This window comes from Alligator sinensis, unplaced genomic scaffold (genome assembly GCF_000455745.1).
Source record: "Alligator sinensis unplaced genomic scaffold, ASM45574v1 scaffold637_1, whole genome shotgun sequence".
In the NCBI taxonomy this organism is placed as follows: domain Eukaryota; kingdom Metazoa; phylum Chordata; order Crocodylia; family Alligatoridae; genus Alligator; species Alligator sinensis.
Window position 1 is genome coordinate 379,341 of NW_005842368.1, and position 27,643 is coordinate 406,983.

General features: G+C 45.5%; 1 protein-coding gene across 9 annotated transcripts in view; it reads right to left on the bottom strand.

The window, feature by feature from the left end:
- Window positions 1-27,643, bottom strand: part of NCOA1 (nuclear receptor coactivator 1) — a 247,091-nt gene that overhangs the window by 212,930 nt on the left and 6,518 nt on the right. For all 9 annotated transcript variants that reach the window (XM_014522550.2, XM_025210716.1, XM_025210719.1 and 6 more), the window contains exon 2: window positions 15,484-15,631. The gene's annotated coding sequence lies outside the window, so the exon portion shown is untranslated. The remainder of the gene's footprint in view (window positions 1-15,483; window positions 15,632-27,643) is intronic.

Genomic DNA, 27,643 nt, shown 5'->3' on the forward strand with positions numbered 1-27,643 from the left:
ACTAAACAAACCACTGGTATCTCAGCATCTCAGCTGTTCTCAGCCACATCCACTGGATTAGTCCCTTTGATTTAAACTGTGCCTTTGGGCAGGAACCGTGTCTTCCAGCGCGGTTTGTGCATGCACAGAAGTGCTTGTACATCAACAGGGTCAGAGTGTGCACCGATATATCGGTTGGCTATTGGATCGGCACTGGTAAAAGGAGAAATTACGTTATTGGCTTTTTTTGGTCATTGTAAGCAATAATTACAGCCAGGCCAAGACGTTGGGCTGCATGCAAGAGGGGTAAGGCGCCGTGTGAGGGACACTGCACTCTGCCAGGCATCAGGCACCTTTGCAAAAGCGGCTTCTCCCCGGCAGCTGCAGGAGCTTGGCTGCATGGGGCCTGCTGGTGCTCAAGCACTGACATACTCTAGGGCTCCAAATGGGCCTGGCACCGCTGTCCACATGAGGGTCCACCCCGCCTGCCAGGGACGGCAGCACAGGCTGTGCAGGGAGCAGGACTGCAGGTAGGAGCTGTAGGCGAGGGGGCAACGTGCACAGGAATAAGGCAGTCACCGCCTTCCTCATCGAGGGCTGGAGCAGGCAGGAGGGGTGTGCACACGCGTGTGCGTGCATGCATGCTATAAATGCAAAACAAACCAAAAAAAGGTTTATTTATGTCAGTAATATAAAATGCCTTGCACTATTACTAAATATCGGTTATCAGATCGGCCAATATGTTTGGTTAATCACTGGCTATCGGTATCAGCCAAGAAAACCTTTATCGGTGCACCCCAAGATGTTACCAATACGCACCTATAAGAAGCGGCAGATCAGAGTTTGACGTTTTTCTAATGTGCGGAAAGCATCCGAACAAAGCTCTCAATTATATGGGAAAGAAATACATACCCACTGGCTCATGGACCACCTTCTCCTCCCATTCCCAAATGCTGTAACTACAGCAGCCACAGCTAATGTGGTAAAGTAATAGTAGGAAAGCACTTCTTACGCTAGTAATGCTTGCATGATCAAAAGGATGAAATCAATAGTTATAAACTACCTAGGAAGGAATGAGCAGGAAAAAGGAGAGGCGGATCCGCATTGTGTGTCAAAACCATCACTTCTGAATAACAGACAACCCCCAAAGTAATGATTTTGAATGCTTACAGATCAATCTCAAACAGAGAGCACTGCCTCGTGTCTGCTACAAAACACCAAGTCTCACCCGAGGAACCAGACTGGCTCCTGACACATCTCACTAGTATGTACAGCGAAAAAAAGCTGCGTATCATGGAGAGCTCTGCTCCGAGTGACGCACGTGGGCTCCTCGGGCTGGCGGCTCCAAAACATCCCTGGAATTTCTAAATATTATACATGGCAACGTGCTAACTCAGGGCTGCGCTGACCATGGAGGAGAACTGTGAACTATATTAAGTCCTTTTCTTGACAGGTAAAAAAAGAACTGATCACAGAACTGAAAATTAGTGGTCAGTAAGCTAAACAAACTTTCATGACATGAACATGCCCTTATATACAAAACCGAATGGAAGCCAAACCAGTGAAACCACTTTCACAATGGTAAACCAAATCAGCTGGAAGAAAGAATTTAAGCAGAAAAAAAAGGGAATTGGTAACTCTTTAAGACTGTTTACTAGATGCCCCAAAAGTCATACCAGTGCAATTGAGAAAGAAGGCCATGCTGGTGAAAAAAAATGAAATCTGGCTTGGAGGGGAAGTAGAAACCAGTATATTTACAAAAAAAAATTGTGATGGCAAATAGAAGAAATGCCAAGTTGATTGTAATGAATGAGAAACAGAAACTAGAAATGGCATAAAAATCAATAAGAAAAGCAAAAAGCACACAAGGAAAAATCTATGGCCAGCGGAGTTAAGGACAAAAAGGAGTTTTAGGATTATTAGGAACAAGCATCCTAACAGTGGTACTGGCTCATTACTAGATGGATGTGGTGCAACTATCAACAAAACTGTATCGGGAAGGTCTTTCCCACGAGGAGGGTGGTGAAACACTGGACCAAGCTCCCCAGAGAGGCTGGGGAGTCTCCATCCTTAGAGGTTTTAAAGACCCGGGTAGACAAAGCCTTGTCTGGGATGATGTAGTTGGGGCTGGTCCTGCTTGGAGCAGGGGGTTGGACTAGATGTGACCTCCTGAGGTCCCTTCAACCCTCATTTTCTATGATTCTATGAATGCAGGGTGGGGAAAAGGAAAAAAAAAAAGACACCGGCATTAAATAATTCTGTCCTATACTTCGAAGGAAATCCAGCTGATATAGGATGATGCTGGAATACTTTCCAATGCAACAGTGACTTTGGCAGGTCCTAAACAGCAGCTAACAGACTAAGCCATTTTATCAGCATAGCATGGTACATTTGCATCAAAGACCAGTCCAGATGTTCTCTGGGAAGCTAACCCTGATGATCAATACATCTTGGAAGACTGTAGAGGTTCCAGATGAACGTCAAAGCTGGCCTCAATTAAATGAGCAAATTGCAATGTTTGTCAGCTTGACCAGTCCCAAGCAATACAACAATATGGCTGATGTGGGACCTGATTAATCAAGAATGAAAGGAGGAAAATAATACAGTTCCACCCAAAATGAGATTTTAAAAAAATTGATTCAGTCACGCTAACTTGATTTAATTTGAGAGAGATCACAAGTTTGGTTAATAAAAGTAACAGCTTTGATGCAACAGCCTTCTGTAAGGCACTTGGTGCTAGATGACTCACGTAGAGAACGTAACACGGTGCATCTTCCACGGTTTAAAAACTACCATAAAATGCAACTACACTAGGACTTGTCATCAAGCCGGTGCTTCCAGCGGGGTCTCGCAGGGACCGGTCCTTGGCCTTATACCATTTAACATTTTCTTTAAGTCATTTTGCTGGCGGAAAACAAAGTCACTGATAAACTTCACCGGTGACAAATATTGCAGTGATCTGACTGCTTAAGGAAGAAGGTACAAACAAGCACCATGTATTTTAAGACAGTAAAGCTGATGCTTACCAACCAGGAACAAAGCATGCAGGCCATATTTAATGCTTTTCTAGATGGAATTTTCCATTCTTTAACTGCCCAAAAGTCTTATTCGCCACGCTGGATAATCAGCTTTCCACAAGCTCCTAGTGCAATAGCCTCTGATATATAAATAGAGGAATCTGGAGTAAGGAAGCTAAATTATCTCTGTGTTTGGAGTTGGTGTAACAACTACTGGATCCGTTCTGGGGGACATAAATCCAGGAGACTGACACCTCGGAGAGCTTTCAAGAACCTCAAGAATAATTAAAGAACTGGAAAACATGTCTTACACCGACAGACAAGGTTCCTTGGGTGAATTTGATATCTTTTATTAGACCAACCCGAATAGTTGGAGAATAGAAAACAAAAAAAAAGGAAGGGTTTTTGAACCCGAAAGCTTGCTGAATAACTATTCTCCAACTATTCGGGTTGGTCTAATAAAAGATATCAAATTCACCCAAGGAACCTTGTCTGCCTATGTCCTTAGACCAACACGGCTACAACCTAAACCCCTGTCTTACACCGAGAAATTTCTGGAGCTGAATCCATTTAGATTATCAAGGGGAAGGACCGGGGTGACTCGATCACAAGCTATGACTATTCAAAATGTGTTCCCCAGGTGGGCAATGAGCTTTCAAGGCTCGCAGCTGAAAACAGAATGAGATACAATGGCTAGAAGTCGAAGCTAAACAAACTCAGCAGAATAACAAGGCGTGAGATTTTTACAGGGATGACAATTAACCTTTGGATGAACCAGCCCAGCGATGGACTGCGTCTTCTCTATTAGCAGCAATTTTTAAAATGAGATTGGCCATTTTTCTAAAAGAATTAATCTATTCACATAAATCTACTATAGCAATGTTGTGTGGCTTTCGCTAGGCAGAAGGTCAAACTGGATAATCATTGCAGTCTCCTTCTGGCTGTCTAAAGCATCTGTGAACTAGAAATGAGCCGGCGCCATACAACCGGGCTGCTACCTGCAAGGCATGGGTGGCCTACGGACCAGCATCTAAATCCCGGGCTTACATAATGGGCAACGACATCGATGCAGAAAGAGCTCTCTTCTTATCCGAGCACAATGATCCTTTGACCACCGATCAACCTGAAAGTACATTTTTTCACATTATGTATCTATCACCTTTTGTTCCAAAGTTGTCTATCTGGTTTGAGTTTTTTTTTTACCACAATGCTGTAAGAGGATAGTGAAAGGTACTTTATAAGTGGTTATTATACTCCAACATTACTGCAGCTAAGCCTTCAGTTTAAGATAAAAAGATGTTTGGAGGACAGATGGGAGATAAAAGAATCCACAGAATATATAAATATCTACACCTCGCAATGTTTTTTCCTCCATCAGAAAGCCTTTTAATTGGTTCTTGTTACTATAAGTAGGAGTATGTACTTATAGTTTCATAGTTTCATAGTTTTAGGGTCGGAAGGGACCTAATAGATCTTCCAGCCCGCCCCCCCGCCAGGGCGGGAGAACAACAAAAGAACCCTAAACAAAAAACGGGACTCAAATGAGTCCAGCCAGGTAAGTATCCAGCCTCTTCTTAAAGACCCCCAGGGTAGGGGCCAGCACCACCTCCCTTGGAAGTTGGTTCCAGCTCCTAGCCGCCCTGACTGTGAAGTAGTTTTTTCGGATGTCCAATCTGTACCTCCTCTCCATCAACTTGTGCCCATTACTCCTTGTTATGCCAGCGGGGGCTAGGGGAAACAGTGTCTCCCCCAAACCCTTCTGGTTCCCCCTAGTGAGTTTATAGACGGTCACCAGGTCCCCCCTCAGCCTTCTCTTGTGGAGGCTGAATAGGTTCAGGTCCCGCAGTCTCTCACTGTAGGGTCTGCCCTGTTGTCCCCGGATCATGAGGGGGGGCCTCCTCTGGACCCTCTCCATGTTGTCCACATCCCTCCTGAAATGGGGCGCACAGAACTGGACACAATACTCCAGCTGCGGCCTGACCAGCGTCGCATAGAGGGGGAGGATCACCTCCCTGGCTCTACTCGAGATGCACCTGTGGATGCACGACAAGGTCCGGTTAGCCCTGCCAACCATGACCTCGCATTGTCGGCCCATGTTCATCTTGGAGTCAATAATGACACCAAGATCCCTTTCCGCCTCCGTGCTCTCAAGTAGGGAGTTCCCCATCGTATAAGTGTGCTGCTGGTTCCTACTACCCAAGTGCAGCACCCTGCACTTGTCCGTATTGAAAAACATCCTGTTCCTGTTTGCCCACCCCTGTAACCTATCCAGATCCTTCTGCAATCTCTCTCTCCCTGCTAGCGTGCTCACCTCCCCCCAAATTTTGGTGTCATCAGCGAATTTAAACAGGTTGCTTTCCACCCCAGCATCAAGATCGCTGATGAAGAAATTGAACAGCACAGGCCCCAGGACCGAGCCCTGGGGGACTCCACTACCCACCTCCCCCCAAACCTTAAAGGTTTTCAATGCAGGAAACCTGACCTTTCAATAAAGCTCGCATTAACTGGAGATCCGTGGTCCTCGGGCTTTTTGTTTCCTCCGGTCCTGCGTTCGGCGTTACACGCTCCCCCGGCTGGGACTTTCTGGTCACGGCATTGTCTGCAGTGGTTTGCTTATGAGGGCTGGGAGTTCATTTTTTTCACGCCTAATAAAGCCGTCGTGAGAGGAACGAATATTCAATATGAGAAAATGAAGTTGAATGCTGCTTGCTTTTTTAAGAAACCCGTTTCTGACAATTATACTTCCCACACAGCACTGTGGTGAAAGCAGGATATAGGTTACCTAAGGTCTTGTTGAACTTATCCTTTGAAGTTGAGCTATTCTAACCAAACTTCCTCTACGGTACCTCATTATAAACACAGGCTCATCTAGCGAGTACCCATATTACTGAATATGGAAATCTTAAAGAGTTCTTGTAATCCTCTTCAAACGTACTCAGATACAGGGTAATGTGCCAGTCGTGCCACAGAGTCCATCGGTCTTTCCTATTTAAGATTTATAAAGTAATGTAAAAATTCTTCAGGGGCTGAAACCTGGCCCAGTGCCCGAGCCCACAGGCAGCTGTTACTAAATATTTGAGTCAAGACCATTCACCAGCCCATTTACATACACCACTTTCTATCATGTTTGATCTGAGCTTTATTTCAAAGAAGAGCCTTTCGGATTGAGTTTACTCACGCTGTTATATCGTCCCCGAGTCGTGTGCCCCCAATAGGTTTTTCACCCACGAACCGGAAGGGCTCAGGCCGCCAGCTCAAGTGCTTGCAACAGGCCGTGATTCACTGGACCGGTCCACCCCCTTGGAAGCAGTGATGGTTTAGCATGTGACAAATGCCATTCGGTGACTCCCTCGTTCCAGTTTGCGAAGCCCAGTGAGTAGGAAGAAGAGCTCATGAGTTTCAAGCATGATGCACATCCCCAGTGTTATTATGCAAGTGCAGCAGCTCATCTGGGTGATGTTACAGTAACTACTGTAGTTACCACGGTTTGAAAAAGGTTTCAAATGTAAAATTTACATACCGGTAACGTGAGTCGAACTCAGAAAAGCAAGAAACGTTAAACGCGAGAATGCTGCCTGGGGACTTCATGATTTATCTCATTCGCCTCTGTAGCCTTGATGTCCGACACAGGTGACAGATTAGTTTACGGCCAACTCATCTGCAAGGATTTTCAGCTGTATCTGAGAATTTCCTGCCTTTTGAGGCTGTCCTTTGCTAAACAGCTTCATGACAACAACAGACTTGCTATGGAAGGTGCTATGTAAACACAGCGGTCTCCAAAGGATTCACAGGTGTTGAGTCGAGCTCCGCTACTTTGCAGCTAGGGAATTGCCTGACACGCGGGGAAAAAATACCCCTGAAGGGGCTTGCACAAATTGAGACAGGACATGAAATGTGCAACAGAGCCGGGCACTTCCTTTAACTCTGTTATTCCTTTGACTTCAGTGGACGAGTCCAGATCTGAACAAGAACGAGAAAGGAGAACAAGATGCACAGTCCTCAGCTTCAGTCTTAAATCCACCCCTTGGCTTCACCAACGCCAACTTGCCCAGAGCCATGGTTTGATTGGGCGGGCCATCAATTTACCCCCAAACATGCAGGAAAAATGACCTAGACCGAGGAAGAGTTATGATGGATTTTTGGTGCATGTCACCAGAATCCCAAGGTAAAAACATGCTCTTGCTATACACGCTTTTGGAGTATGCTCCTCTTAATAGATGATTTAGAAAAACACAAAACCAACCAACCAACCAACCAAGGACGACAATTTAGATCATCTTTGAAGAGCAATGGTGGGGTCCTAAGGCACTTTAACTGACGAGACAAAATGCTAGAAAATGGTCCAAGGCCACTCCTTTTCTGCACTTCCTTCGGCAGAAAACACTCCTATTGACAAGGGAGCAAAACTTGCATTTCCTCCAAGGCCCCTGAGCCAGTGTAAACTCCGTATGTCTAAGAGACATTTCGTGTCCTCTTGATAGAGAGAATCAAGCAGCCATGCCCATGCTGCATTAATTCACACAGCAGAGTTGGGAGGAAATTAGACATTCAGGTATGGTTTGAATTTAATGCATTCATGGCGGGAAGGAAAAAATTCCGAGTGTGAGAAGAAATAGGTGCATACTTGTAGGACTTTTGGAATGTAGATTTTTCTCCGTATCTACTGTTTCTACATACCACAGCTCTGCCTATGCGTGCTATAAAAACAGCAGTGCTGCAGAGGGGGGAAAAAACACTTTGGCAAAGGAGCCAAAATGCCCTGCCAGTTAACCATCACAAATGAAAGATCAAAAGGTAACCACTCTAATTTGAAAGATTTTTATTTTTCAGTTCTTTGTTCTGTAAAATTACAAAATTAAAATTGGTTCCAGCAAAGTGAGTTACCAGTACTCGTAGCTGCTCACAAGAAATGTAAGACCTTTTTTCCTGCACTTGAAGTTTCTGAACAGACGCCAAGGGGTTTTTGTGGGGTTTTTGCCTGCCCTACTTAAAATTAACAAGTTTCATGCTTTCCACTTCAAGGTGCTAAAAAAGCTGAAGAGTTTTTTACTATTTGGTTAAAGTCACAAAAATCATGAATGCTAGCAAGAGGTAATGCTGTTACTAAATAAAAGCTGAATCTGTGGATTATTTCTACTGTAGTAGCCCCCAAAGTTATTATGCACTGTTAAAAAATAAAATAAAATAAAATAAATCTGACTTCCTACCACAGAGAGATCACAGTCTATCATTTAGCCAATACCCCAAAGCATGAATAAAGCAATGGAAAACGTGACAGTCAGAAGTCAGAGATAGCTGCCAACCCTCCCCTTCTCTCCTGCTCCCCCCTCCAAAAAACCAAAACAAACCAAAGTTAAATCCTCTAGATTATGGAAGTATTAATCTACAGCTAAACTTCTCCTCTGATTTGGAATCAAGTTTATCCCGTTCAGAGACTTCCATTTAATTACACCCTGCAAGGTGTCTGTCACCTGCATGTACGGCCTTATCTCCAGCTATGAACTAATTCTCCCTGCTGGTTCCCAGTCTGAGAGTCAGGCCAGGAACCAGCAGCCAGTGGGAGGCAGTAATTACCCCCAGCAAGGTAGGTGTCTGTCCAGTCTCCCCAACCTTGGAAGTCTTGCTTGTGGAATTGGGTTCTGTTGTGCTGGATGACCATGCAGCCTGCCTGGGAACCCAAATCCAACCTTTAAGGGCTACCTTAGTGACCAAGGCTATATAACTATGCTACATGCGGCAATGGTTGTCTCCCAGGTGGACCAAAGGCCAGTCAAGAAAATCCAGATATTTGAGAGAGTTGGGGAAGCTTCCCCCAACTGAGCACAGAGCACAGGCCTTGGAGAAGAGACATCAGAAGGTGACAAGCTATACTTTACTCACCCAAGCTCAATGGTCATCTGCTCCACAACTAGACTGCAGGATGTCTATTTTGTGGGCCTGCTTTCAAGGCAGAGTTAGTCTTGCAAAAGAAGTCATTCCTCCATATCACAGTTGCCCTTGCAGCATTTATCAAGTTGTTCTCCACCTGGAGACACAACAACTACTGGAGCTTAGCAACTTTTGAATTTGTGTAGAAGACTACATGGAGAAATTTTTTGGAAAATCACTGCAGTCAAAAGACCAGAACAACCATCCACTGGCTGAAATCATATAGGCTGTCAAGGTTCAGGATTTAGTGTTGAAATGAGATCCAAGAGTAAAGACCAGTCCTTTATTATGGGAATACTGTCCAGTATTCACTCCTCCATCATATCAGGGCAATGGACTGGCCTTGATGGTCTCATCTTGCAAGATGGCCAAGTCTTCAGTGGACGAGGTTGGACAGTTCTGGTTTGCCGTGTGTGGACAGAGGTCAAAGAGCGTTCAAACTGGAGAGATGTCAAAAGTCCAACCCCTTACACGACTTCTGAATCAAGCTTTCTGTGACGACATTTCTCAAATCCTTCCGGTTATTCATTCAAAGTGTCAAGGAGTTTTACAAACGGTTTGGAAAATTGATGTTGCATCTTATCTGACCAATACATAATGTAGGATTGCACATGGAAAACAGTGGGAGTTTAATACACTTATCATTTCCATGAAAGGAGTACACCGTATTTTCTCGTATGAACACACCCAAAAATAAGATGCATGCCTTGTTTTGAAAAGGCAGAATGAACACACAAAAAAACAGATGCATCTTTGCAGTAAGTGGAAACCTGCTCATTGTTCTGCACCCTCTGTCAAGCGCACTTTTTCAATTTTACCAAGCAGGAGCTTAAGCCACAGAAATTATTTAAAGTATTTTCTTGCTTATAATATGCACCTTAATTTCCAGCAGCTGGTTTTGGAAAGAATGTGCGTGTTGGATGTAAAAATAAAATACAGTGCTAACTGAATTTTCAGGTACCAGTAAATACTGTATAAAGCAGCATGGAAAGAAATAGGGAGATATTAAAACACAGGGAGGTTAGAAAAAGGGGTAGGAAATAAAGCAAGGGCAGGCTAGTCCTACTGTATTTGACTGTCCTTTTAGGGAGGGAGGTAGCTTGAAAATAGCAGTTCTGTGGAAGGACCTTAAAGAGAGTGACACAGAATTAAAAAGATGTGTTTGCAACACAAAAGGAGAGAACAAAAAGAAATTATGATTTTGAGTTTCATCAGACACCAGCAAGATGACAGAACTTCTCCAGTTCAAACAGGCAAAACCTCAACTGCAAAACTAAGGATGGAGGTTTTCAGAAATGCATGTGTGATACTACAGGGTGATGTGAGACAAATATTAGTATAAAGCATATTTTATTTATAATAGCACTCAAGCTGAACATTATTCTGATGTTCAGGATAGCTGATAGGGAAGGGAATTACTAGCAGCGACAGGATGGGAAAGCAGTACGTAAAGCAAAAATGGAGACGCCTGAATGATGGTTATCTGTTTCTGTCTATAGGCATTTTTGCGAGATGTGGTAGCTCAGTATCTAAAGGATCCAGAGATGAGAAAGAGCTTGAGCTATGGATCCAAACTTGCACCAAAGACCACTCCAAGCTAAATTCAAGTTGCAGAGTCAAAAGATGGCTGGATGGGCTGCTAATCTCATCACTCCCTTACTTTCCAATGGTTACAGAAACAGGATGTTTTACCCATACTGGCCCAACGGGCTCTAGCACACAATGCCGAAGTATTTATGCCAGACACTCCTTGGAATTCAAGTGCTCAAATCTATAGTACTTCCAGCTCACCAATAAGCAGACAACCTCATCTTCACGCCCAATTAGTTCAGAAAGATAAAGCTCCTCACTATTAGTTGGAGTCTCCCATCCCATGGGAAAACCCATGACAAAATTTAAAAAGGGCCAGCACCTCCGGGCTGTTCCTCTTGCAGTCTCTCTCTCTCTCACTTATCTGCAGGAGTTAGAGCTCGGCCTCGACTTGCCTCTAGCCGAACAGACTGTGGGATCGATCCAGAAAACCCAGGAACATGGGATCCAACGAAAACCAGGCTACCTACAGAAAGACTATGCCCCAGGGCTGGATTGCAGTCCACTGACCACACCAACTGCAGGGGCACAGCAAGTGGTCTCCATCCCATGCCTGGGTTACCCACCCTTCGTTATGCAGATTACCAAGCAAGTATGCAGAAGGATCTGGGGCAAGAAACGGCAGCCGCAACCATCCTTCCACCCACACAAAGGTCTGGCAACACGATCTCTCATTTTGCCAACACTTGAAGAATTAAATATGAAGCTTTCTGCTAGCGAACAAAGGAGCCATCAGATTTATACATGAAATCCCTAGGATACCAAGTAGCTTTATCAGGCTTATTGTTATACATTTGGAAGAATTTCCCCTCGTAAGTTGAAACAATTTTTTAGCTTTATATTGTATTCTTAACCCACTCTCCGAGTCTGAACTATATACTGAAGACCCTATTTACTCTACTATTTAATTAATTTATCCTGGTACCACAAAACGCATAGTGTGTAAGAATTAATGAATGTTATACTTAAGTCGTTACTCAAGTTTCATGTCACAAAGCACAAAAGCAATGCACAAAACTTGGATATTTGCATTTTTTTCCAGTATTCAAAACACACGGATGTCTTCCTTTTCCCTCTTCATGGTATTCAACAACAATTAGAGTAGATTAATTGTGAGGCTGTATGGAAACAATAACTTCTGGACTATCATCTGCGTTCTTGGTTAAGAAAACAGTCAGTCTGTCTTTTTAGGACAAGTCTGGCTCAAAATTAAGTCGCTCACAGTAATGGCTTGCACAGTTCAGTACTCCCATTCTGCTTGGCACTCCTTTTCTCCCCAAAGCCAGCAGCGATAAACGTGGTTTCTGTCATTTGTAAACTTCTTCAGCCCGATTCCAGACAGCATTAGTAGTGAATGGTGATTTCCAGATTTATTTTATTTTATTTTATTTGAGACTGAGAATTTTTAGCCTCTCCAAAGGGAGTTATTTCATAAGTGATCAGTCTTTAAGTAATCCAGCAGAGATGATCTATTATGGAAGACTAAGTGGTTTTAGGGGCTGTTTTTTAATGTTATTTCCATGTGGCAAAAAGATATGCAGCTGAAAGTCAAACTTCAAGTAATTACAAGTTCTGTGTTTTTAAAACTGTATCAGCCGATACTTGGATGAGACAAACTGTCCTGCACTTGTAATTTTAGAGACCCTGAAATAAGCCAAGTTGAGGTGAAAGTACCAGTAAGTGTAAGTGTACTAAGACAGAGACAAGACTGCGGCCTTCCTGAGTATGTTAAAAAGCAGCAATTCCAAACCAATTTAATACTTCCAACGACTGCAGGGAAGTCTTATGTCCTGGTCAAGTTGAGACAAGTATGAAAACTTCATTGTGTCAGTTCCATTGTTTCTGTTCTATTAAATCTAATGAAGATGTTGAAAAACCTGGGTGGCTGGATGAGTCAGAATACACTTAAGTGAATGCGACTCCTGTACAGTCATCCTGCTTCTGACTTAAGTGATGCACAGACCTTGCAGCAAAACTCACCAGCAATGACAACCTGAGCAGCGGCAGTTCGGATTAAAAAAGTCTGGCTGACTACTTTAATAATTGGGGTTTTTTGTTCTGAATTAAAATTTCATTTTATTTTATTTTTTTTTATAGTTTCAATCCCAACAGGCTGGCGAAGTTGCTCCAGGCTTTTTTCTATGTCCATTTCTAAACCAGATGAGGACAAAACCAAAGCAGTTATTGGAGAGTTTGTATTGGATAAGATGTACTCAAGTCTGAGCATGGTGATTTTACTGCGAACTCCATTATGGCAGGTTTTTGCATGTTAATTACAGTTGACTTTTTTTAGCATGGTAATACCACCTGATTTGGAAATTCTTCACATTTTTGAGCTATCAGGTCTTCTGAGGGCACAGCAAGTAATGACGTCTATTTTATATATGTATATAATGTATACACACACAGCAGAAAATTCTGGCTCCGCTGATCTCCCTGTGAAACTGCTTCTACCACTCCATCTGGGAGCATGAACCACCAAATACTGAGAGTGTGTACATTTTTAGTGAAGGCTGCCAACCCACATAAGTTCTTGCTTAATTTTTTTTTTAAAGGCCTTTCCTTGCATATCATAACTCTGCAAAGAAATCTTCATGCTGTAGAAGCGGTTGCATCTGGCAGACTGAAAGATCGAGGCAACATTTGCAGAAGCTGTCGCAAGGAGATTTGCAGAGAGGAACATGCCAGAGATTGGCTACAGGAAGGGGAAAAGAAAAAGAGGGGGCAAAAACCCGCGGCAGCTCAAAGGACTAATCCTGCAAGATACAGGGAACTGTCAGGGCTCATTCAAGCACACGTACATCAAAGAGGCCGAGCCTTTTTCACAGGCTCAAACTTTGAGTCTCCACCTACACGTTTCTAACATACTGGGGCCCTGACACTGTGATCGGATACCGTCTTTCTGGACTCCTAGGTAAACTATAGCAGACACAGTTCTCTCTAAAACAGGGGCAGCCAACCCCAGCACGCGTGCCAGAGCGTGGCACGTGAAGGCATTTAGCTTGGCATGCACGCCTTGGGGAAGGGGCCGGCGCTACGGGCCCCTCGCAGCTCCCCTGCTTTCCACCCCTGGCATGCCAACATCTTATAAAAATCAAGGTTGAGGAGGGTTTGGGCGCTCTGCCAAAAAATGCTGCCAGCCCCTGATCTAAGCCCTATTTCGAGGTTTCTATGTAGCTGGTTTACGGGGAAAAGCCATCTTCACACAAGCAACAGGGGCAAGTTCCTTGATCCTCCTGCGATGTCCCAGCCTAACACTAAAACCAGGAGGCAGATGGGGTGATGGAGCTTTTTTTAGAAACACCTGACCCTTCAGAAGTTCAAGAGAGGTAATGCCTCCCTCTTCTCCATATAATTAAAGGATATTTAAGATGTTTAGTTGACAGGTATAAGACACAGCAAATATAAATAGCCTGGATATGAATACAAATAAGTACCATGTTTACTATAATCCCTGGATGGTAATTGAATGAGACAAAGCATATTAATACTAAGCAAACAATGAGATTATAATTCCATGAATTCACAACAGTAACCAAATGCCGCAGCACCAGGCCAGTACCGAAGGGGACGGATGCACCTGTACACAGAGGAGCAATTTCAAGCAGCGAAACCAGTGGGCATCTATAAACCAAAATGCCATCCCCCCCCACCACGTCCAAGTTCACTCCAAGGGCTCTTCATATTGTGAAATACAGCAGAGTTCAAAGAAACAGTTTTGAAAATATGGCAAGTGTTTTTAAAGGCAAACAGTGTGGCCTCTCTACAAGGGGTTGTGTGCAAGGCCAAGAATGCTAAAAGATAAGAACATCTCTGAACGGGAAGATCTGAAGCTAAGGAGGGTCTAAGCCGTATGGGCAGACCTAACGCAGAGGGGCCAAACAAAACTGCAACAGCGGGGCTCCTGCCCAAGCAATCTGCACGCAGGCACCAACCAAGATGAGAATCGTAGGGTACAGTCTAATGATGACCCAGGTTGCTTTTAAGTCCCGGTGAAAACCTTGACATTGCTTTAGAGAGAAAGGGTTACTTGGAAGAGAGGACATAAGTTTATACAGAGGAAGTTCAGTGGCCAAATTTTTATTATCAACTCCCCGTTGCCTTTAAGGGGAATTTTGGTTTGGGTTTCTTATTTCAAACTGCAGCGTTGTAACCAAGCTGTGAATTAACCTGCATTTCCAACCTGCACTATCTGCACGGTTTCTTGGCTGGGAATTAATTCCAGAAGTCCTGTGTGTTCTCTGACCACTACTAGGCCGTACGAATCATATCCCTTCACCAAGCAAGGCTTTGCAGGAACGGACCGCAGGAACGGGAGGCACACCTTCTCTGGCACTGCAGTTACTCCTCCTAGGCAATGAACAAGGAGGTAGGGCATGCAATACAGAAGTGAGGTCATTCAACACAGGAGTAACGGCTTGAAATTTTAAGGTCTGCACCAATAAGGAGGCCAGACCATATGATCTAACCATCCCTTATGACCTGAAACCTATGCGAGTACCAGCATGGGTCTTCCCCCAGAAGTGGACAAGCAGGATAGGAAGCTGAGGATTGCATTTGTATCTTCATCTCGTCCTGGCAGAGAGATGAAGATCATATTGCTGAAGGTAACGATTCTAGCGCTGACAGAGGAGCACATTAGCAGCCTCCCTATATTACAAGCAGGAAAGAGAGGAAAAGCAGTGACCCTCACGTTTTCAAAGGAAGAACAGCGATCTGGTGGGATGGAAAGGATGATTCCAACACCAGTTGACTGGATAAAGCAACCTGAATCAACAAGGTAGGGGAGACTGACGTAATACTATAACAAAAAGCTAACTACCACTGACCCTCCTGCTTCTTGAACCAGACCTGAGCAGTTGCATTTCATTTTCAGAATTAAAATTAGATGGCAAATACATCAAAGCTTGTATAAATGTTAGCAAAGCTATCATTGGGATTTAGCGTTGCAAAAGCATGCCCTTCTTACCTCCTTGAAATACTGTTTTCCTTTCACCGCCTGTACTCTCTAGCTCAATCGTCTGCCATTTTGCAGCAGCAGCGATAGTAGTCTTCCTGCTTTTCTGCGGTTGTCTCAGTAATTCCAGCTGCCTTGGCAATTTCTTAGCCAGCCAACTCTAGAACAGATAACAAAAAGGGCTAAAGGGCTACAGCACGAGTAACAGGCGTATGCCCAACACAGAGATGGTGCAGAAACAAAGCCCCTTAGGAAAACTGTGGTGAAGGAGCAGATCCAAAATAACACTGTTAACCCATCATCATTGGCAATCCCTTGCGGTCCAGGATGATTGTCTTCTGCAATCATCTTATCGGTGCATCCGAAAACACTGTTATTGGTGCTTGGGATGAAAGTCTACTCTCGCTGACCCCAATTCAGTCAGAAGTACTCCATCTCCCCCTGCGCCCTTCCAGACACTATAAGAGCATCTCATCTTAAGAGAAACGTAAGCACCACAATGTCTGCTTTGGGGTCTTCCCAACCACTGCAGCAGTATCCAGCTGCCCTCCATGCAAAATCAGCTCAACAGTGGTCCCCAAGGTCTTGGAGAACGTCATGCAATACTTGTGCCTGGCTCTTGTGGGAGGGAGACCCCTCACCCAGCAAGGAAAAGCCTTCCTGTGCTCTCCCCACTGGGATATTTGCATAACAGGGGAAAAAGTTAGATGCTACCTCTTCTGACAAGCAAGTCAGCAGCAGGGCTAAGATAAGAAGAGCAACTTCTAGCCCTGTGCTCCTTTATCTCTGCCCTATCACCCATTCATAATGCAATACTGGCAACGAGAATGCACCGTTATCTGGTCAAGACCATGCTGTTCCAGGCCCAAACCAACAGAAACACGCACACTTTGCTCCTAGCTTCGAAAATACTGAACCAAAGTGTCTTTATACTTGACCTGAATGTTATTTTTCTGATGTCTTCTGTGCAAGAGGGGGTTAAATGCGTAATTTCAGGTATTTCTGAACAACGAAAGTAAAATATTTTGCATCACGTGTAATCGGAGCATGTAATTTCTACTTGGAAAAAAAAAATCATAACCTGGTTTGGCTCAAACTGCTTAGGAGCAGTAATAGTCACCATTGAACTGAGGCCGCACTGAAAACTTCAAAATTAAAAATGACTCGGTTTCCACAGGTATTTCTCAGGCCAAAAAGGGCTGTTTCTGATCATTTAGTTTGACATCCTGCAGAAAAAAGGCTGCTGAAGCTCACTCCATAAATGCCTGCCTCGGGGCTCATCATTTTTGTTTGAGCTACAGCTCAACTATATTTGATTAACTGATTATGGGGGGGGTTATTACCTGCTTATGTTCTAACACGTTAGTAGCATTTGCCTTATAGGGACATTGGGGAGGGAGGGAGACAGGAGGGATGAAAAGGTGGGGGAAAAAAATCCCCATTCCATCTGAAAAAAATGTAGTGTTTCAGTTAATATCCCAGGTTCTTAAAACTGGCAGGGCAAGGAATCTCTTGGTATTTTCCCATCGTTTTACTCTGAGCATTTGACAAGCCTTCAAGCAAAATCAAATTCATTGCTCTGTCGATGGCAGGCTGCACTTCCTTTCACATGTACACCTCGGGAGAGAGCACAGAGGGATGCGTTTCCTCCTTGCAAGGAGGTGCTAACCGCTACCTGCAGCTCCAAAGTGAACAGAAGAGGCTACAAGCCCGTGGGGAGCAGAAGGGAGAAAGGGCCAGCAGCACTGCTAGATGTTTGGGGCAGCTATTCTCAAGCCCAGCCAAGCTGCAGCCATCGCCCCTTCTAAATATCTGAAGCAGGACAGAAACGCTGGTCATTCTGAAAGGAAGGTTTAAAAAGCGAGGGTGTTTTATTTAAAAGTGGACTTTCCGAAGAGGGATTGCAGCCCAGAGGCAGTGGTGACGGCAGCACAGATGCAGGACAGCCCGGCATGGGCTCCGCTGGCTGCACCAGGAATGGCTTGCAACGGTGATGGGGAGGGACCGCTTGTCCCCCGCGCTGAGCAGCAGTTTCTGCCCAGCGCTGCCACTGCTGAGCCTGTGCCAGCGAGCCCAGAGCAGGCGCAGGATGCACGGGGCCGTACGGCGCAGGACCCCACCGGTACCATGGGGCTGGGGCCAGCGGTGGCAGCAGCTGGAAGGAGCTGCTGCCACCTGAGCTGCCTAGAAAGGCAGTCCAGCCATGCAGCAGCCCCAGCTCTGCTGCATGCCCAGGGGGTGGTGGGACATGCCACGGCTGGATGGTGCCTGGACCAGGCAGGACCAGGCTGGACAAAGACCCGCAGTGGGATGGATTCAGCCCATGGGCCGTATTTTGCCCACTCCAGACTAAAGGGCTACAGGCCTAGCCTGCAAACTGCAGGCAGCGGGAGGCTGGGCTGCTGCTTAGGGAGTTAGCAGCACCTGAGCCGTGGGAGAGCCAGATGAGATAACAGAAAGGGAGGAGAAAAGGGCCTGAGCCTGATCTTGAGCAATGGAGCAGTATACAGGGGGGGTAAGTTATTTGTTCCTGCTTTAGGGCTTGCAGTAACCGAAGGTTTAGGACTGGCTACAGGAGCGATCAGAGGCTACAGGGGGTGCCTGGGAGGTAATCTGTGCTTTGATCAGGTGCTGAGATCAGGTGGCCTGAGACCGTGACAGGCAGCAGCTGGGGTGAGACCAGTATAGAGCCAGAGAGCCCAGGGAGCAGTACAAGACCCGTGAGGCATGGGCATGAGCATGGCTATGGGGGAGGCAAGAGGCCACAATTACTGCCGGCAGAGTACAAGTGGGCTCATGGGGCAGAGAGTTTGGCTACAGGGCCAGTGGGCCCAGAGCAACGAGGCAGGGAAACGAGCAATGCTTGGTTCTGGCAGGGACTGGGGACAGTCCATGGCCACCCAGCAATGAGCAAAGCACCCAAGACTTGCTGCAGTCTCCGAGGGCAGCCCCCCATATTGATATTAATTGGGCATTAAGGTGTGCCAGGTAACCAGAGAGACTAGCAAGGCAGGACAGGGTCAGAGTGGCCGCTAGCAGGCGCCACAGCCATCCTCTGGAGGTGGAGCCCATTTAACACCCACAGCCCCATCCTCCCCTACACACACTTTACAGGGGCTAAGCGATGTCAAGTCGCATATACAACCCACACCAGTTTTTGTCACAATATTCATGGGGAAGCTTGAAATGCAATCCAGTGTACTGCATCCTCTCAGCGTTTGAACTAAGGAGATGCAGTTTAAGATTATAGCACGTCCCTGCAACCGTGCGGGTGCGAGGGGCCTCCATCCGCTTTACCAGCCAGAAGACAAGCCAATCCATCTTCTGAACTAGACCCATGGAAAGGCTCCTCAGCAAATACTTGTGTCGCTTTAGGTCGTTCAGAGTGCTCTACAAACAGACCTAAAATACTCACAACACCAGCACGAGGGAGCAGCATCCCTAAGGAGGACGGAAGAAGGGACTGGGCCCCTGGCCTACTCACCGACTCGCCTCACCCCCTCCAGTGCAGTTTCCCTCGATATAAAACGGCGATAGCTCAAACGCAACTCCTCCTTCCTACTATGGATGAAAACAATTGAGTTATACTGCCTTGTCTCTAGCAAGTTCCTCCCCAGGCATGCTACCTTACTAGTCACTCTACAAAAGAGATGACTTGGTGTCATAAAATCCAAAGTCATAAAATCCAGACAGACAGAAAAGACACACACACACGCTTTTTTTTTTCTCCAAGATAAAAAAGACTGGATTTTTCTTTTGCAAAATAGTCCACATGCATTTGGAAAAAAATCAGTGGTTTAAAATCAAGGCAATGCAAATGTAAATCCTTTCAATACCTTCATCTGGATCCTGCTAGTCTGAAAAGCAGATGCATCTGTTCTTAGCTTGCAGTAGTTTAGTGGCGAGACATTCATTGGAGGCATTGCATGTGTTCCCGGTTCTTGCAACTGTTCCTGCAGCCTCCTTATACCTCCATCGTCTGATGGAAATATGAATCAGCAGCTTAGTAGCACGGACTTCTGGTCACATTCCCAAAATGCAAACAATTACAAATAAAAGCATCTGTGTTCCATCTCAGTGGCAAGATTTTCATTTATCAATAGCCAAGATTACTGGACTATCACAGAAAAAAATCTACATTTTTTTTTTCCTTGAGAAAAAGCTCTGAAGATCTGAACAGCCAGAAGCAACATCTTACAGCATGCCAGCAAGATGACTGCACATGGGCCCGCACAACAAGAAACGATTACGAAATAAGCCATTTGTGACTGAGCTTTCATACAATTTCCATGGATTCTTCAAGTTTTTATGGAGCAGGTGGGGTTGGGGGCTGATTTTTGAGCCATTTTGTGAGCATCTGAGGGGTTGTCCATTCCAGCCTTGGAGTATTTCAGGCCATTAGCTACAAAATGGTTTCGAGAGGACAGCCGTGGCACTGAATCTATATTAAATACTTTTCTGCGGCTCACCGACTAAATTAGAAATAGCGTCTTTGTTCAAGATGCCCAATTAATCTTGCTAACCAGCAGACTTGTAATAGTTACAAGAAAGATAGTCTATTAGCGTGGGGCCTGGAAAACCCTTCGGTTAAACCAACTGCTCTATGACGCTGGAAAAGAAGTGAGAGGGCCTGTCTCCAATGAAATCACACCGATGCTAGGAACACAAACGGGTGTGAACACTTCTATGATCAGAGACTTTCCGCTATGAATGCCACTCCCTCCCCCACATCATGTTATAAAAAGTATGCAAAAAATGAAGCCATTTCCACTGAGAATCACCTGCCTCTCGCAGAATCACTTCTAGCGTGGCGAGAACTTTCTGGCTGGAAAACACGCTGCAATGCTACTAGGTCGGGATGCTCAACCTCCGCCTTGCGGTATAGCGTCAGCTGGTCCATGGGGACCCCCCGGACAATGTAGTTTGTAGCCTATAGGAAAAGCCTGGCCTCCTGGGCAACTTCAGGCAAGTCACTGCACCTTTGCACGCCTCAGTTTCCCCATCAGAAAATGTTAAACTTCTTGGCAAAAGACTACCAGAAAGCTACTTAGAAGTGTTATACAAAAGAGCCAAGTATTATTTTGCCATGGCTGGCAAATTTACGACAGTGAAAAAGCAACGCCATCAACAATTTATCAACAATTCAATGAGGAGGCTAAATTAGTTTGGAGAATGATTTTAGGCAAGGGAGTCCCATTCTTCATAATCTGAATTGGCCAACTTGAGAGTTACAGCCAGACCCTTCGACGTGACGGAGAGAGCTCCTGGAGAGCAGCAGATACGCTGCAGGGTCAGGCTCAGATAAAGAGACGTCTTGACAAATTGGAGGGCTGGGCCAAAGGGGAATCTCTTGAGGTTCAATACAGAGAAGTACAATGTCCTGCACTTAGGAGGGAACAATCCCATGCACTGGTACAGGCTGGGGACCGACTGGTTAAGCAGCAGGACCTGGGGGTGACAGTGGGCAATAAGTTGAACAGGAGCCAGCAGTGTGCCCGTGGTGCCAGGAAGGCTACCGGCATCCTGGGCTGCATTGGGAGGAGCGGTGCCAGCAGATTGAGGGACTGATTCTTCCCTCTATTCAGCACTGAGGAGGCCATATCTGGGGTCCTGTGTCCAGTTTTGGCCCCCCACTGCAGAAAGGATGAGGACACATTGGAGAGGATCCAGCGGAGGGCAACAAAAATGGTTGTGGGGCTGGGGGGACATGTCCCTCAGCCTCTCCTCACCAGTCATGGGCTGATTTAGTCTGGAGAAGAGAAGACCAAGGGGGATTGAATAGCAGCCTTCACCTCCCTGCAGGGGGGCTGCAAAGAGGATGGAGCTGGGCTGGTCTCAGTGGGGGCAGATGGCAGGACAAGGAGCAATGGGCTCAAGCTGCAGCAAGGGAAGTTGAGGTTAGATATTAGGAAAGACTTTCTCACCAGGAGGGTAGTGAAGTAGGGCTGTGCGAAACTTCAGCAGCCATTTCGTTTTGGAGATGTTTCCTGTGGTTGTGACACCCGAAACATCAAATCTGAATTGAAACAGAAGGCTCCGAAACAGCTCTGAAACGAATCGGAAGGCTCCAAAACATTTCAGAGTTTTTGGAGAATTTCGGAGCCGGGCTTGCAGGGAACCAAAAACTAAGAAGATGGAGGGGAAAGGGGGTGGGGGAGGACTGCTCTGATAGGGACATCTAGCTCCTGGTTCGATTCCCCAACTCTCTGGAGGTGGTAGACTTTCCATCCTTGGAGGTGTTTAAAACCCAACTAGACAAAGCCTTGTCTGGGATGATGTAGTTGGGGCTGGTCCTGCTTGGAGCAGGGGGTTGGACTCGATGTGACCTCTTGAGCTCCCTTCAACCCTCATTTTCTATGACTATGTTCAATCACTGCCTCTTCCCACTTTCATCAGGCCACAACAACCAAGATAGACAACATAAATCGGCTCCTCCACAAAAATGCGTATTAACCATCTCCTTTTCACCCCCACATATCTGCATTAAAAATTATGGTCCTGCCATTCTGACACAGAATGTAAACGGAGTTGCTTGGTGTTAAGCCCATGCCCTATATGCTCCAAAATAAAAATGAACCCACAGAACGAGCCAGAAACTCCTGTTATCCTATTTTATCTTCCCACTGTCCTCCATCATCATGCCCCAATTCCTCATCTGGAGGAAATAATTCCTTGCGTAAGAGGAAAGTTAAGTTTTCATAGCCACCCAACCTCAAACTAAATCCATCTGCAGAGTTCTTCACTGCAGTGGCTTTTGCCATATATATTTCTATTCGCTGGAAACTGGACTGAAACAGCCAGGTCGTTTCAGAGACCAACAAGCTGTCAAACTGTCTTCTGCACTTTACTGTAAGAACTAGAGTTCTGGTTTCATATTCTTAACTTTAGCTTTGCTTTTCGTTATGGCAAGGGGCAACATGTGTAGACAGCAGAGCTATTCCCTTAGCTGTCAACACATTATTAAACCTGGGAGATATTTCAACCAGTGACCTAGGGGTGAAATGTTCTATATCCCATTACTTTTCTCTTGGACCATGCAACCTCTTACATCTATAGATCACTGTATTAGATCCACTAGTCTGCTTCCACAAGGCAGGGCTGGTGAAGTCGACTTCAGAAGTGACAGCAGAAAACACACAAGTCTTGGAAAATGAGAGCTCGCCTGCAAAACCTCATGGATACTCACTTTCCTGAGAAAAGATCTTCTGGTGGACCCAGAGGTTTTAACAAGGCAACCTATCCCTGGAGTTGAAAACACGGTCTAGAAAACGTCAGGGTGCAACCTTCAAAACCCAGATTGTGTTTTGTTTTAAATTTGAACGTTAAAGTCTCGGCAAAACGTACTTCACGTGGGCCCACGCTTGTGTTGAAAACAGGGAAGGCGTTATGAGTAACAAAAGTGAATGTGAAGTTGGTGCCAAGAAGGGAAACCATCAGTTCTTATTTATGTAATCTCAAACAGCAGCAATAGTTAAAAATCAAGGCAATAAGCAACAGAGGAGTCTAAAATATCAGAATGTGGACTGACCAAAAACGCCAGGCCTCTTTGTTTTCAGAAGTGGTTTTACAATGTTCATTGAATTACTGATTTTCTTTAAGAGGTTCCCAAGTGTTACCTGGATAGATAAGAGTAGGACAGCAGCAATAAGCCAATCGGCCCCAAACCTAGAAAAGAGCGGAGATGCCAAACAAGAACCGTGACAAGCCGTGTCCTTTGAGTAGGCTTCCAGTTGGCCTCTTGGCTCTTCTACAAAGGTACCATCTCATTAATTAGTACAACGATCAACACGGTCATCGGTATGTCCCGGATCTGATGAACGACATCATGTCTCAATGGCTGCACTTTTCAAAAGAAATCGTGTCGAAACATGCGTTTCTTGCTGAAATTCTCTATCCTGGGAGCAAACCATCTACAAACGTTTTGTGTTTTCAATCATGTTACAGCAAATTAACTCCCTAGTGTTTGAAGTCTGAAGTGAACTCACTTCATCATAATTACCTCCTGTTCACATGCAAGTTGCAGCTTGTGCCAACTAAGCTTGCACTTGCCTTTGAACAGGAACGCCATAAAGTACTGTAGTATTGCTATGACTGTTTACATTTCTGAAGACACGTCTAAAGCACTGTTCCTCTTATCTGCTTTAAAACACTCTTCAGAAGGAATTGTTTAGCGTGTAATACTGCAAAGGCTTTTCAAGGCTGAGCAAAATTATTAAAATAAAACAATGACTATTTTAGAACTACTCAGAGAGACGTGCTGGATTTGGTGCACGTTTCACTCGCTCATGCAGGGCCAGAAATGTGGGGTGAATCCTCTGCTGATCTGGCAAGTCATTTTTGGAAGAAGAGGCCAAGGTTTTCGATATGAACACCCAAGGAAACACATCTAAGGGAGAGAACTGCTGGGCCTTCAGCAACTTGACTATCAGACCACTTGATTTCGATGGCTCACTTAGGAGCACACATGGAAACTCTGGCCAAAGCACAGAGCCTCATTAAGTGAATTATATGCCCAAGCGTAACATGAAAACGCTGACCAGACTCCATGGGGATACTTGGTTTGTCACCACTTATTTCTGTTCCTCACAGAGTGGGACACTGCCAGGAAATTAAACCAAGTAGGACAAACATCCAAAAACAAGCTGCTATGTTGCCTGGTTTTGCCTTTTCCTTCCCCAGTTTTCTCACCCCTCCACTTCCCCTGCAGCCATTCTCCATTTCACTCCTTGAGAGAGTCCTTGACACTTGAAATAAAAAGCAGTCTGGAGTTCGGACGCGCAGCACCACTCCTCCTCGCTGTACAGGTGTGGCCATTTCACAACGCTAGTGCACCTTGCATTGTACGTGGGGCTGGCTAAACCTGAGCAATATAGAGCATTTATAGCATCGCCTCTCACCAGAATACCGCTCCCCCATGCTGCCGCATTAAACCCAACAGCCCTACAAGTAGGACGATACTCATCTTACAGGCACAGAAAAGTACATTGTTTTGCCCGAGGTTACAAAATGAATCTGGATGAAGTCCCAGTTGCCCCCAAAAGGTCAAGGGCAGTGATTCTTCCCTTCTATCTGGCACTGGTGAGGCCACATCTGGAGTCATGTCCAGTTTTGGCCTCCCACTATAGGAAGGATGTGGACACATTGGAGAAAGTCCAGCGGAGGGCAATGAAAATGGTTGTGGGCTGGGGGACAGGACTGATGAGGAGAGGCTGAGGGAACTGGCCTGATTGAGGCTGCAGAAGAGAAGACCGAGGGGGATTGAATAGCAGCCTTCACCTCCCTGCAGGGGGGCTGCAAAGAGGATGGAGCTGGGCTGTTCTCAGTGGGGGCAGATGGCAGGACAAGGAGCAATGGGCTCAAGCTGCAGCAAGGGAAGCTGAGGTTGGATATTAGGAAAAATTTTCTCACTAGGAGGGTGGTGAAGCACTGGATCAGGTGACACAGAGAGGTGGGGGAGTCTCCATCCTTGGAGGTTTTGAAGCCCCGGGTAGACAAAGCCTTGGCTGGGATGATGTAGTTGGGGCTGGTCCTGCTTGGAGCAGGGAGTTGGACTAGATACAACCCCCTGAGGTCCCTTCAGCCCTCATTTCTATGATTCAATCCCTAACTCCACTCTCTATCTTTTGACACTGCACTGCCTGGCAGACACAAACACAAACCACACAGAGAGCGGAGCGGCACACTGGTATTTTCTCAAACACCTTTACCAACACTGCTGTCACCTGGAATCAGAACAACGCACAAAAATTCCCACTTCTGATGCAGTGCTGTTGGCAACTTGTTCTTGTTTGTGTTCATACGCCTTTACACGCTCGCTAAAAGGGAAAATGGTGACATTAGATATATCCAAAAAGTACCCAGTGTATAAGAGCAAAGTGGAAAAAAAATATTTTTCATATAGCCGTTCCAGGCTGAAGTACAAGTTTACAAGTTGACAGTGAATATCTAAAACACTTCTCCAATGGATGAGCGTGATACGTGCCTATTTGTCAGCTACTTTCCAGAAGTGAGACTACACCGAGAGTATCTGCTGCTCAGGCACCTAGCTAAATTTAGTTTTCCTAGCACTCGGTGCTGATGCTGTAATAAGTGGGGTTGATCATCAAGTAAGATATTGCTCAGCACAAACTGGAGTGGCAAAATCTGGTTCTATGTGCACAAGCTGATCATTAGGTTAAAAAAACCCAATTGCTCTATGCACCGAACTGCTTCATTTTGACTGTCCCTTTGTCTGTTCTCTTAGATGATTTTTAAACAAGGATTACTTTGTGCACTGATTCAAAGCAGCAGCCAGAATTTTAAACTGTTGTGCCAGTAGTCGTTAGAGGTAGATTAATTTTATCATGCTCCTAATTTAATGAAATCAAATCAATGGCGGGTGGGGTTCAAAAAAGTTTATTTTCTTGTAATTGGATTTCTGCACACTAACACTGGTCAAATGCTTTACCAAAAAGGCAAAAGGTAGCATCTCGGGTAGCAGTCGCCTGCTCCTCCTCCTCTCTTCCTGTTTCAGGGGCAAAGCGACAGAGGAGGCCCACGGCTCTCTGCTCTTCCTCCCACCTCCACGTTGTCCCTCCCAGCATCTCCGCAGGGCTAGCTAGCACTGACGTGCTGAGCAAGAGGGAAAGGTGGGCAGCACGCACCAGTATGCAGAGTCCATCTCAAAAAACTCCAGTTACAAATAACTTTCATTTTGTTTTCCAGGTGGCCTCTGCATATATCTACTTGTGGGATAGATGGGCAAGCAGTGGACTGCAAAAGGAAAACGGCACAAAAGGTGCGTCTACACGCTGCCGTATGGCGATGTTGCTGTGGCACTGAGCTTTAGTACTTCCTTTTGGAAGCATTAAAGCGCGGCGCAGTAACTGCCCATACTGCGCTGTGAGTGCCAGGCACGATTCGATTTTGCTGCTCCATCGCCGTAGGGGCACGCTATACTGGGGGGGAACACCCCTATGGCAACTTAGCTGCCCATCACATGTAGACCCAAGCGATCGCTTCATCGCCGCGGCACGCCGTATGGCGTTGTAGCGCATCACTACGATAAGCAGACATGCCCAAAGAGCTCTAATTAAAGAGTGACTGAAAGACCCTACAAACACGAGCCTCAGATCTGGACATTTAGTCCAGGAACAGAAAAAGTGAGAATGGAGTCCCAAACGGCAGCTATACCGTCTGTACGGTACGTGTGACAAATGCTACCGGCCCTAGCAGAAGGGAACCTTAGACCTCAAGAAAAAGGATGGAAGCCAGTATTGAGAGAGGCCTCTTATGCATAGATTTTAACCCATCCTGATCGCACTGAAAAAAATATTGCCTGCCCCTCTGGATTCTCAGTATCAGAGACAACAAATATGAAGCATGCTTGATTTCTTTAGTCGTATCTAAATAGCAAGGTGAAGCTCTTTTGGAATCTAAGATGTGCAGTTTGGCTTCAGCCGTGCGTGCCGGAGGTTCAGGAAAAGCACACAATTGATTGATGAACGTAAAAAGCACTGGCTATTTTAGGAAGAGATCCAGGATGTGGATCTAAGGCTTCTTTCTCCTTATGAGAAACTGTAAATGCTGGTTCTGCCATAAGCACCCGTTACGAGCTAACCCTTCCCTCAGATGCGACTGCAGCCAAGAATGTTGCTTTAATTAACAGATGAAATAAAGAACATTTTCCTTTGGCTCGAATGGATATTTCATTAACTATATGAGAACTAAGTTACAGTCGCATGAAGATGGATGACTTTTGGTATGCGGGTAGATGTTGAAACCTTAACTATTTCATGGACAAAGACAAATTTGTCTTCATCGAGAAAATGAAAGGCTGATGTGTCTGATAAATGCACCTTAGCCAAAAATAGTGACAGTCTGAGATTCTGAGACATGGCAAATAATTAAGTATTGATTAGAGCCAGGGAAAAGTATACTTTTTTTTTTGCCCACCCTAAAGCCTTTTCCACTTTCAATTGCAGCCTCTGCGACTTCATTCTTCCTCGGTGTTTACCACCATATTTTGAATACCGGTGCAGTGAGGGTGCTGGAGACATCACCCATGTGCTGAAGTGAAGACTGAGTCTCAACCTTTGTGATGAGAGTGACTTAGAGAAGCAGTTCGTAGATCCCAGCTGCAAAGGCAACGGGGCCGGAAACTCTGGAAAGTGCAGTTAAAATCCTATCTGCA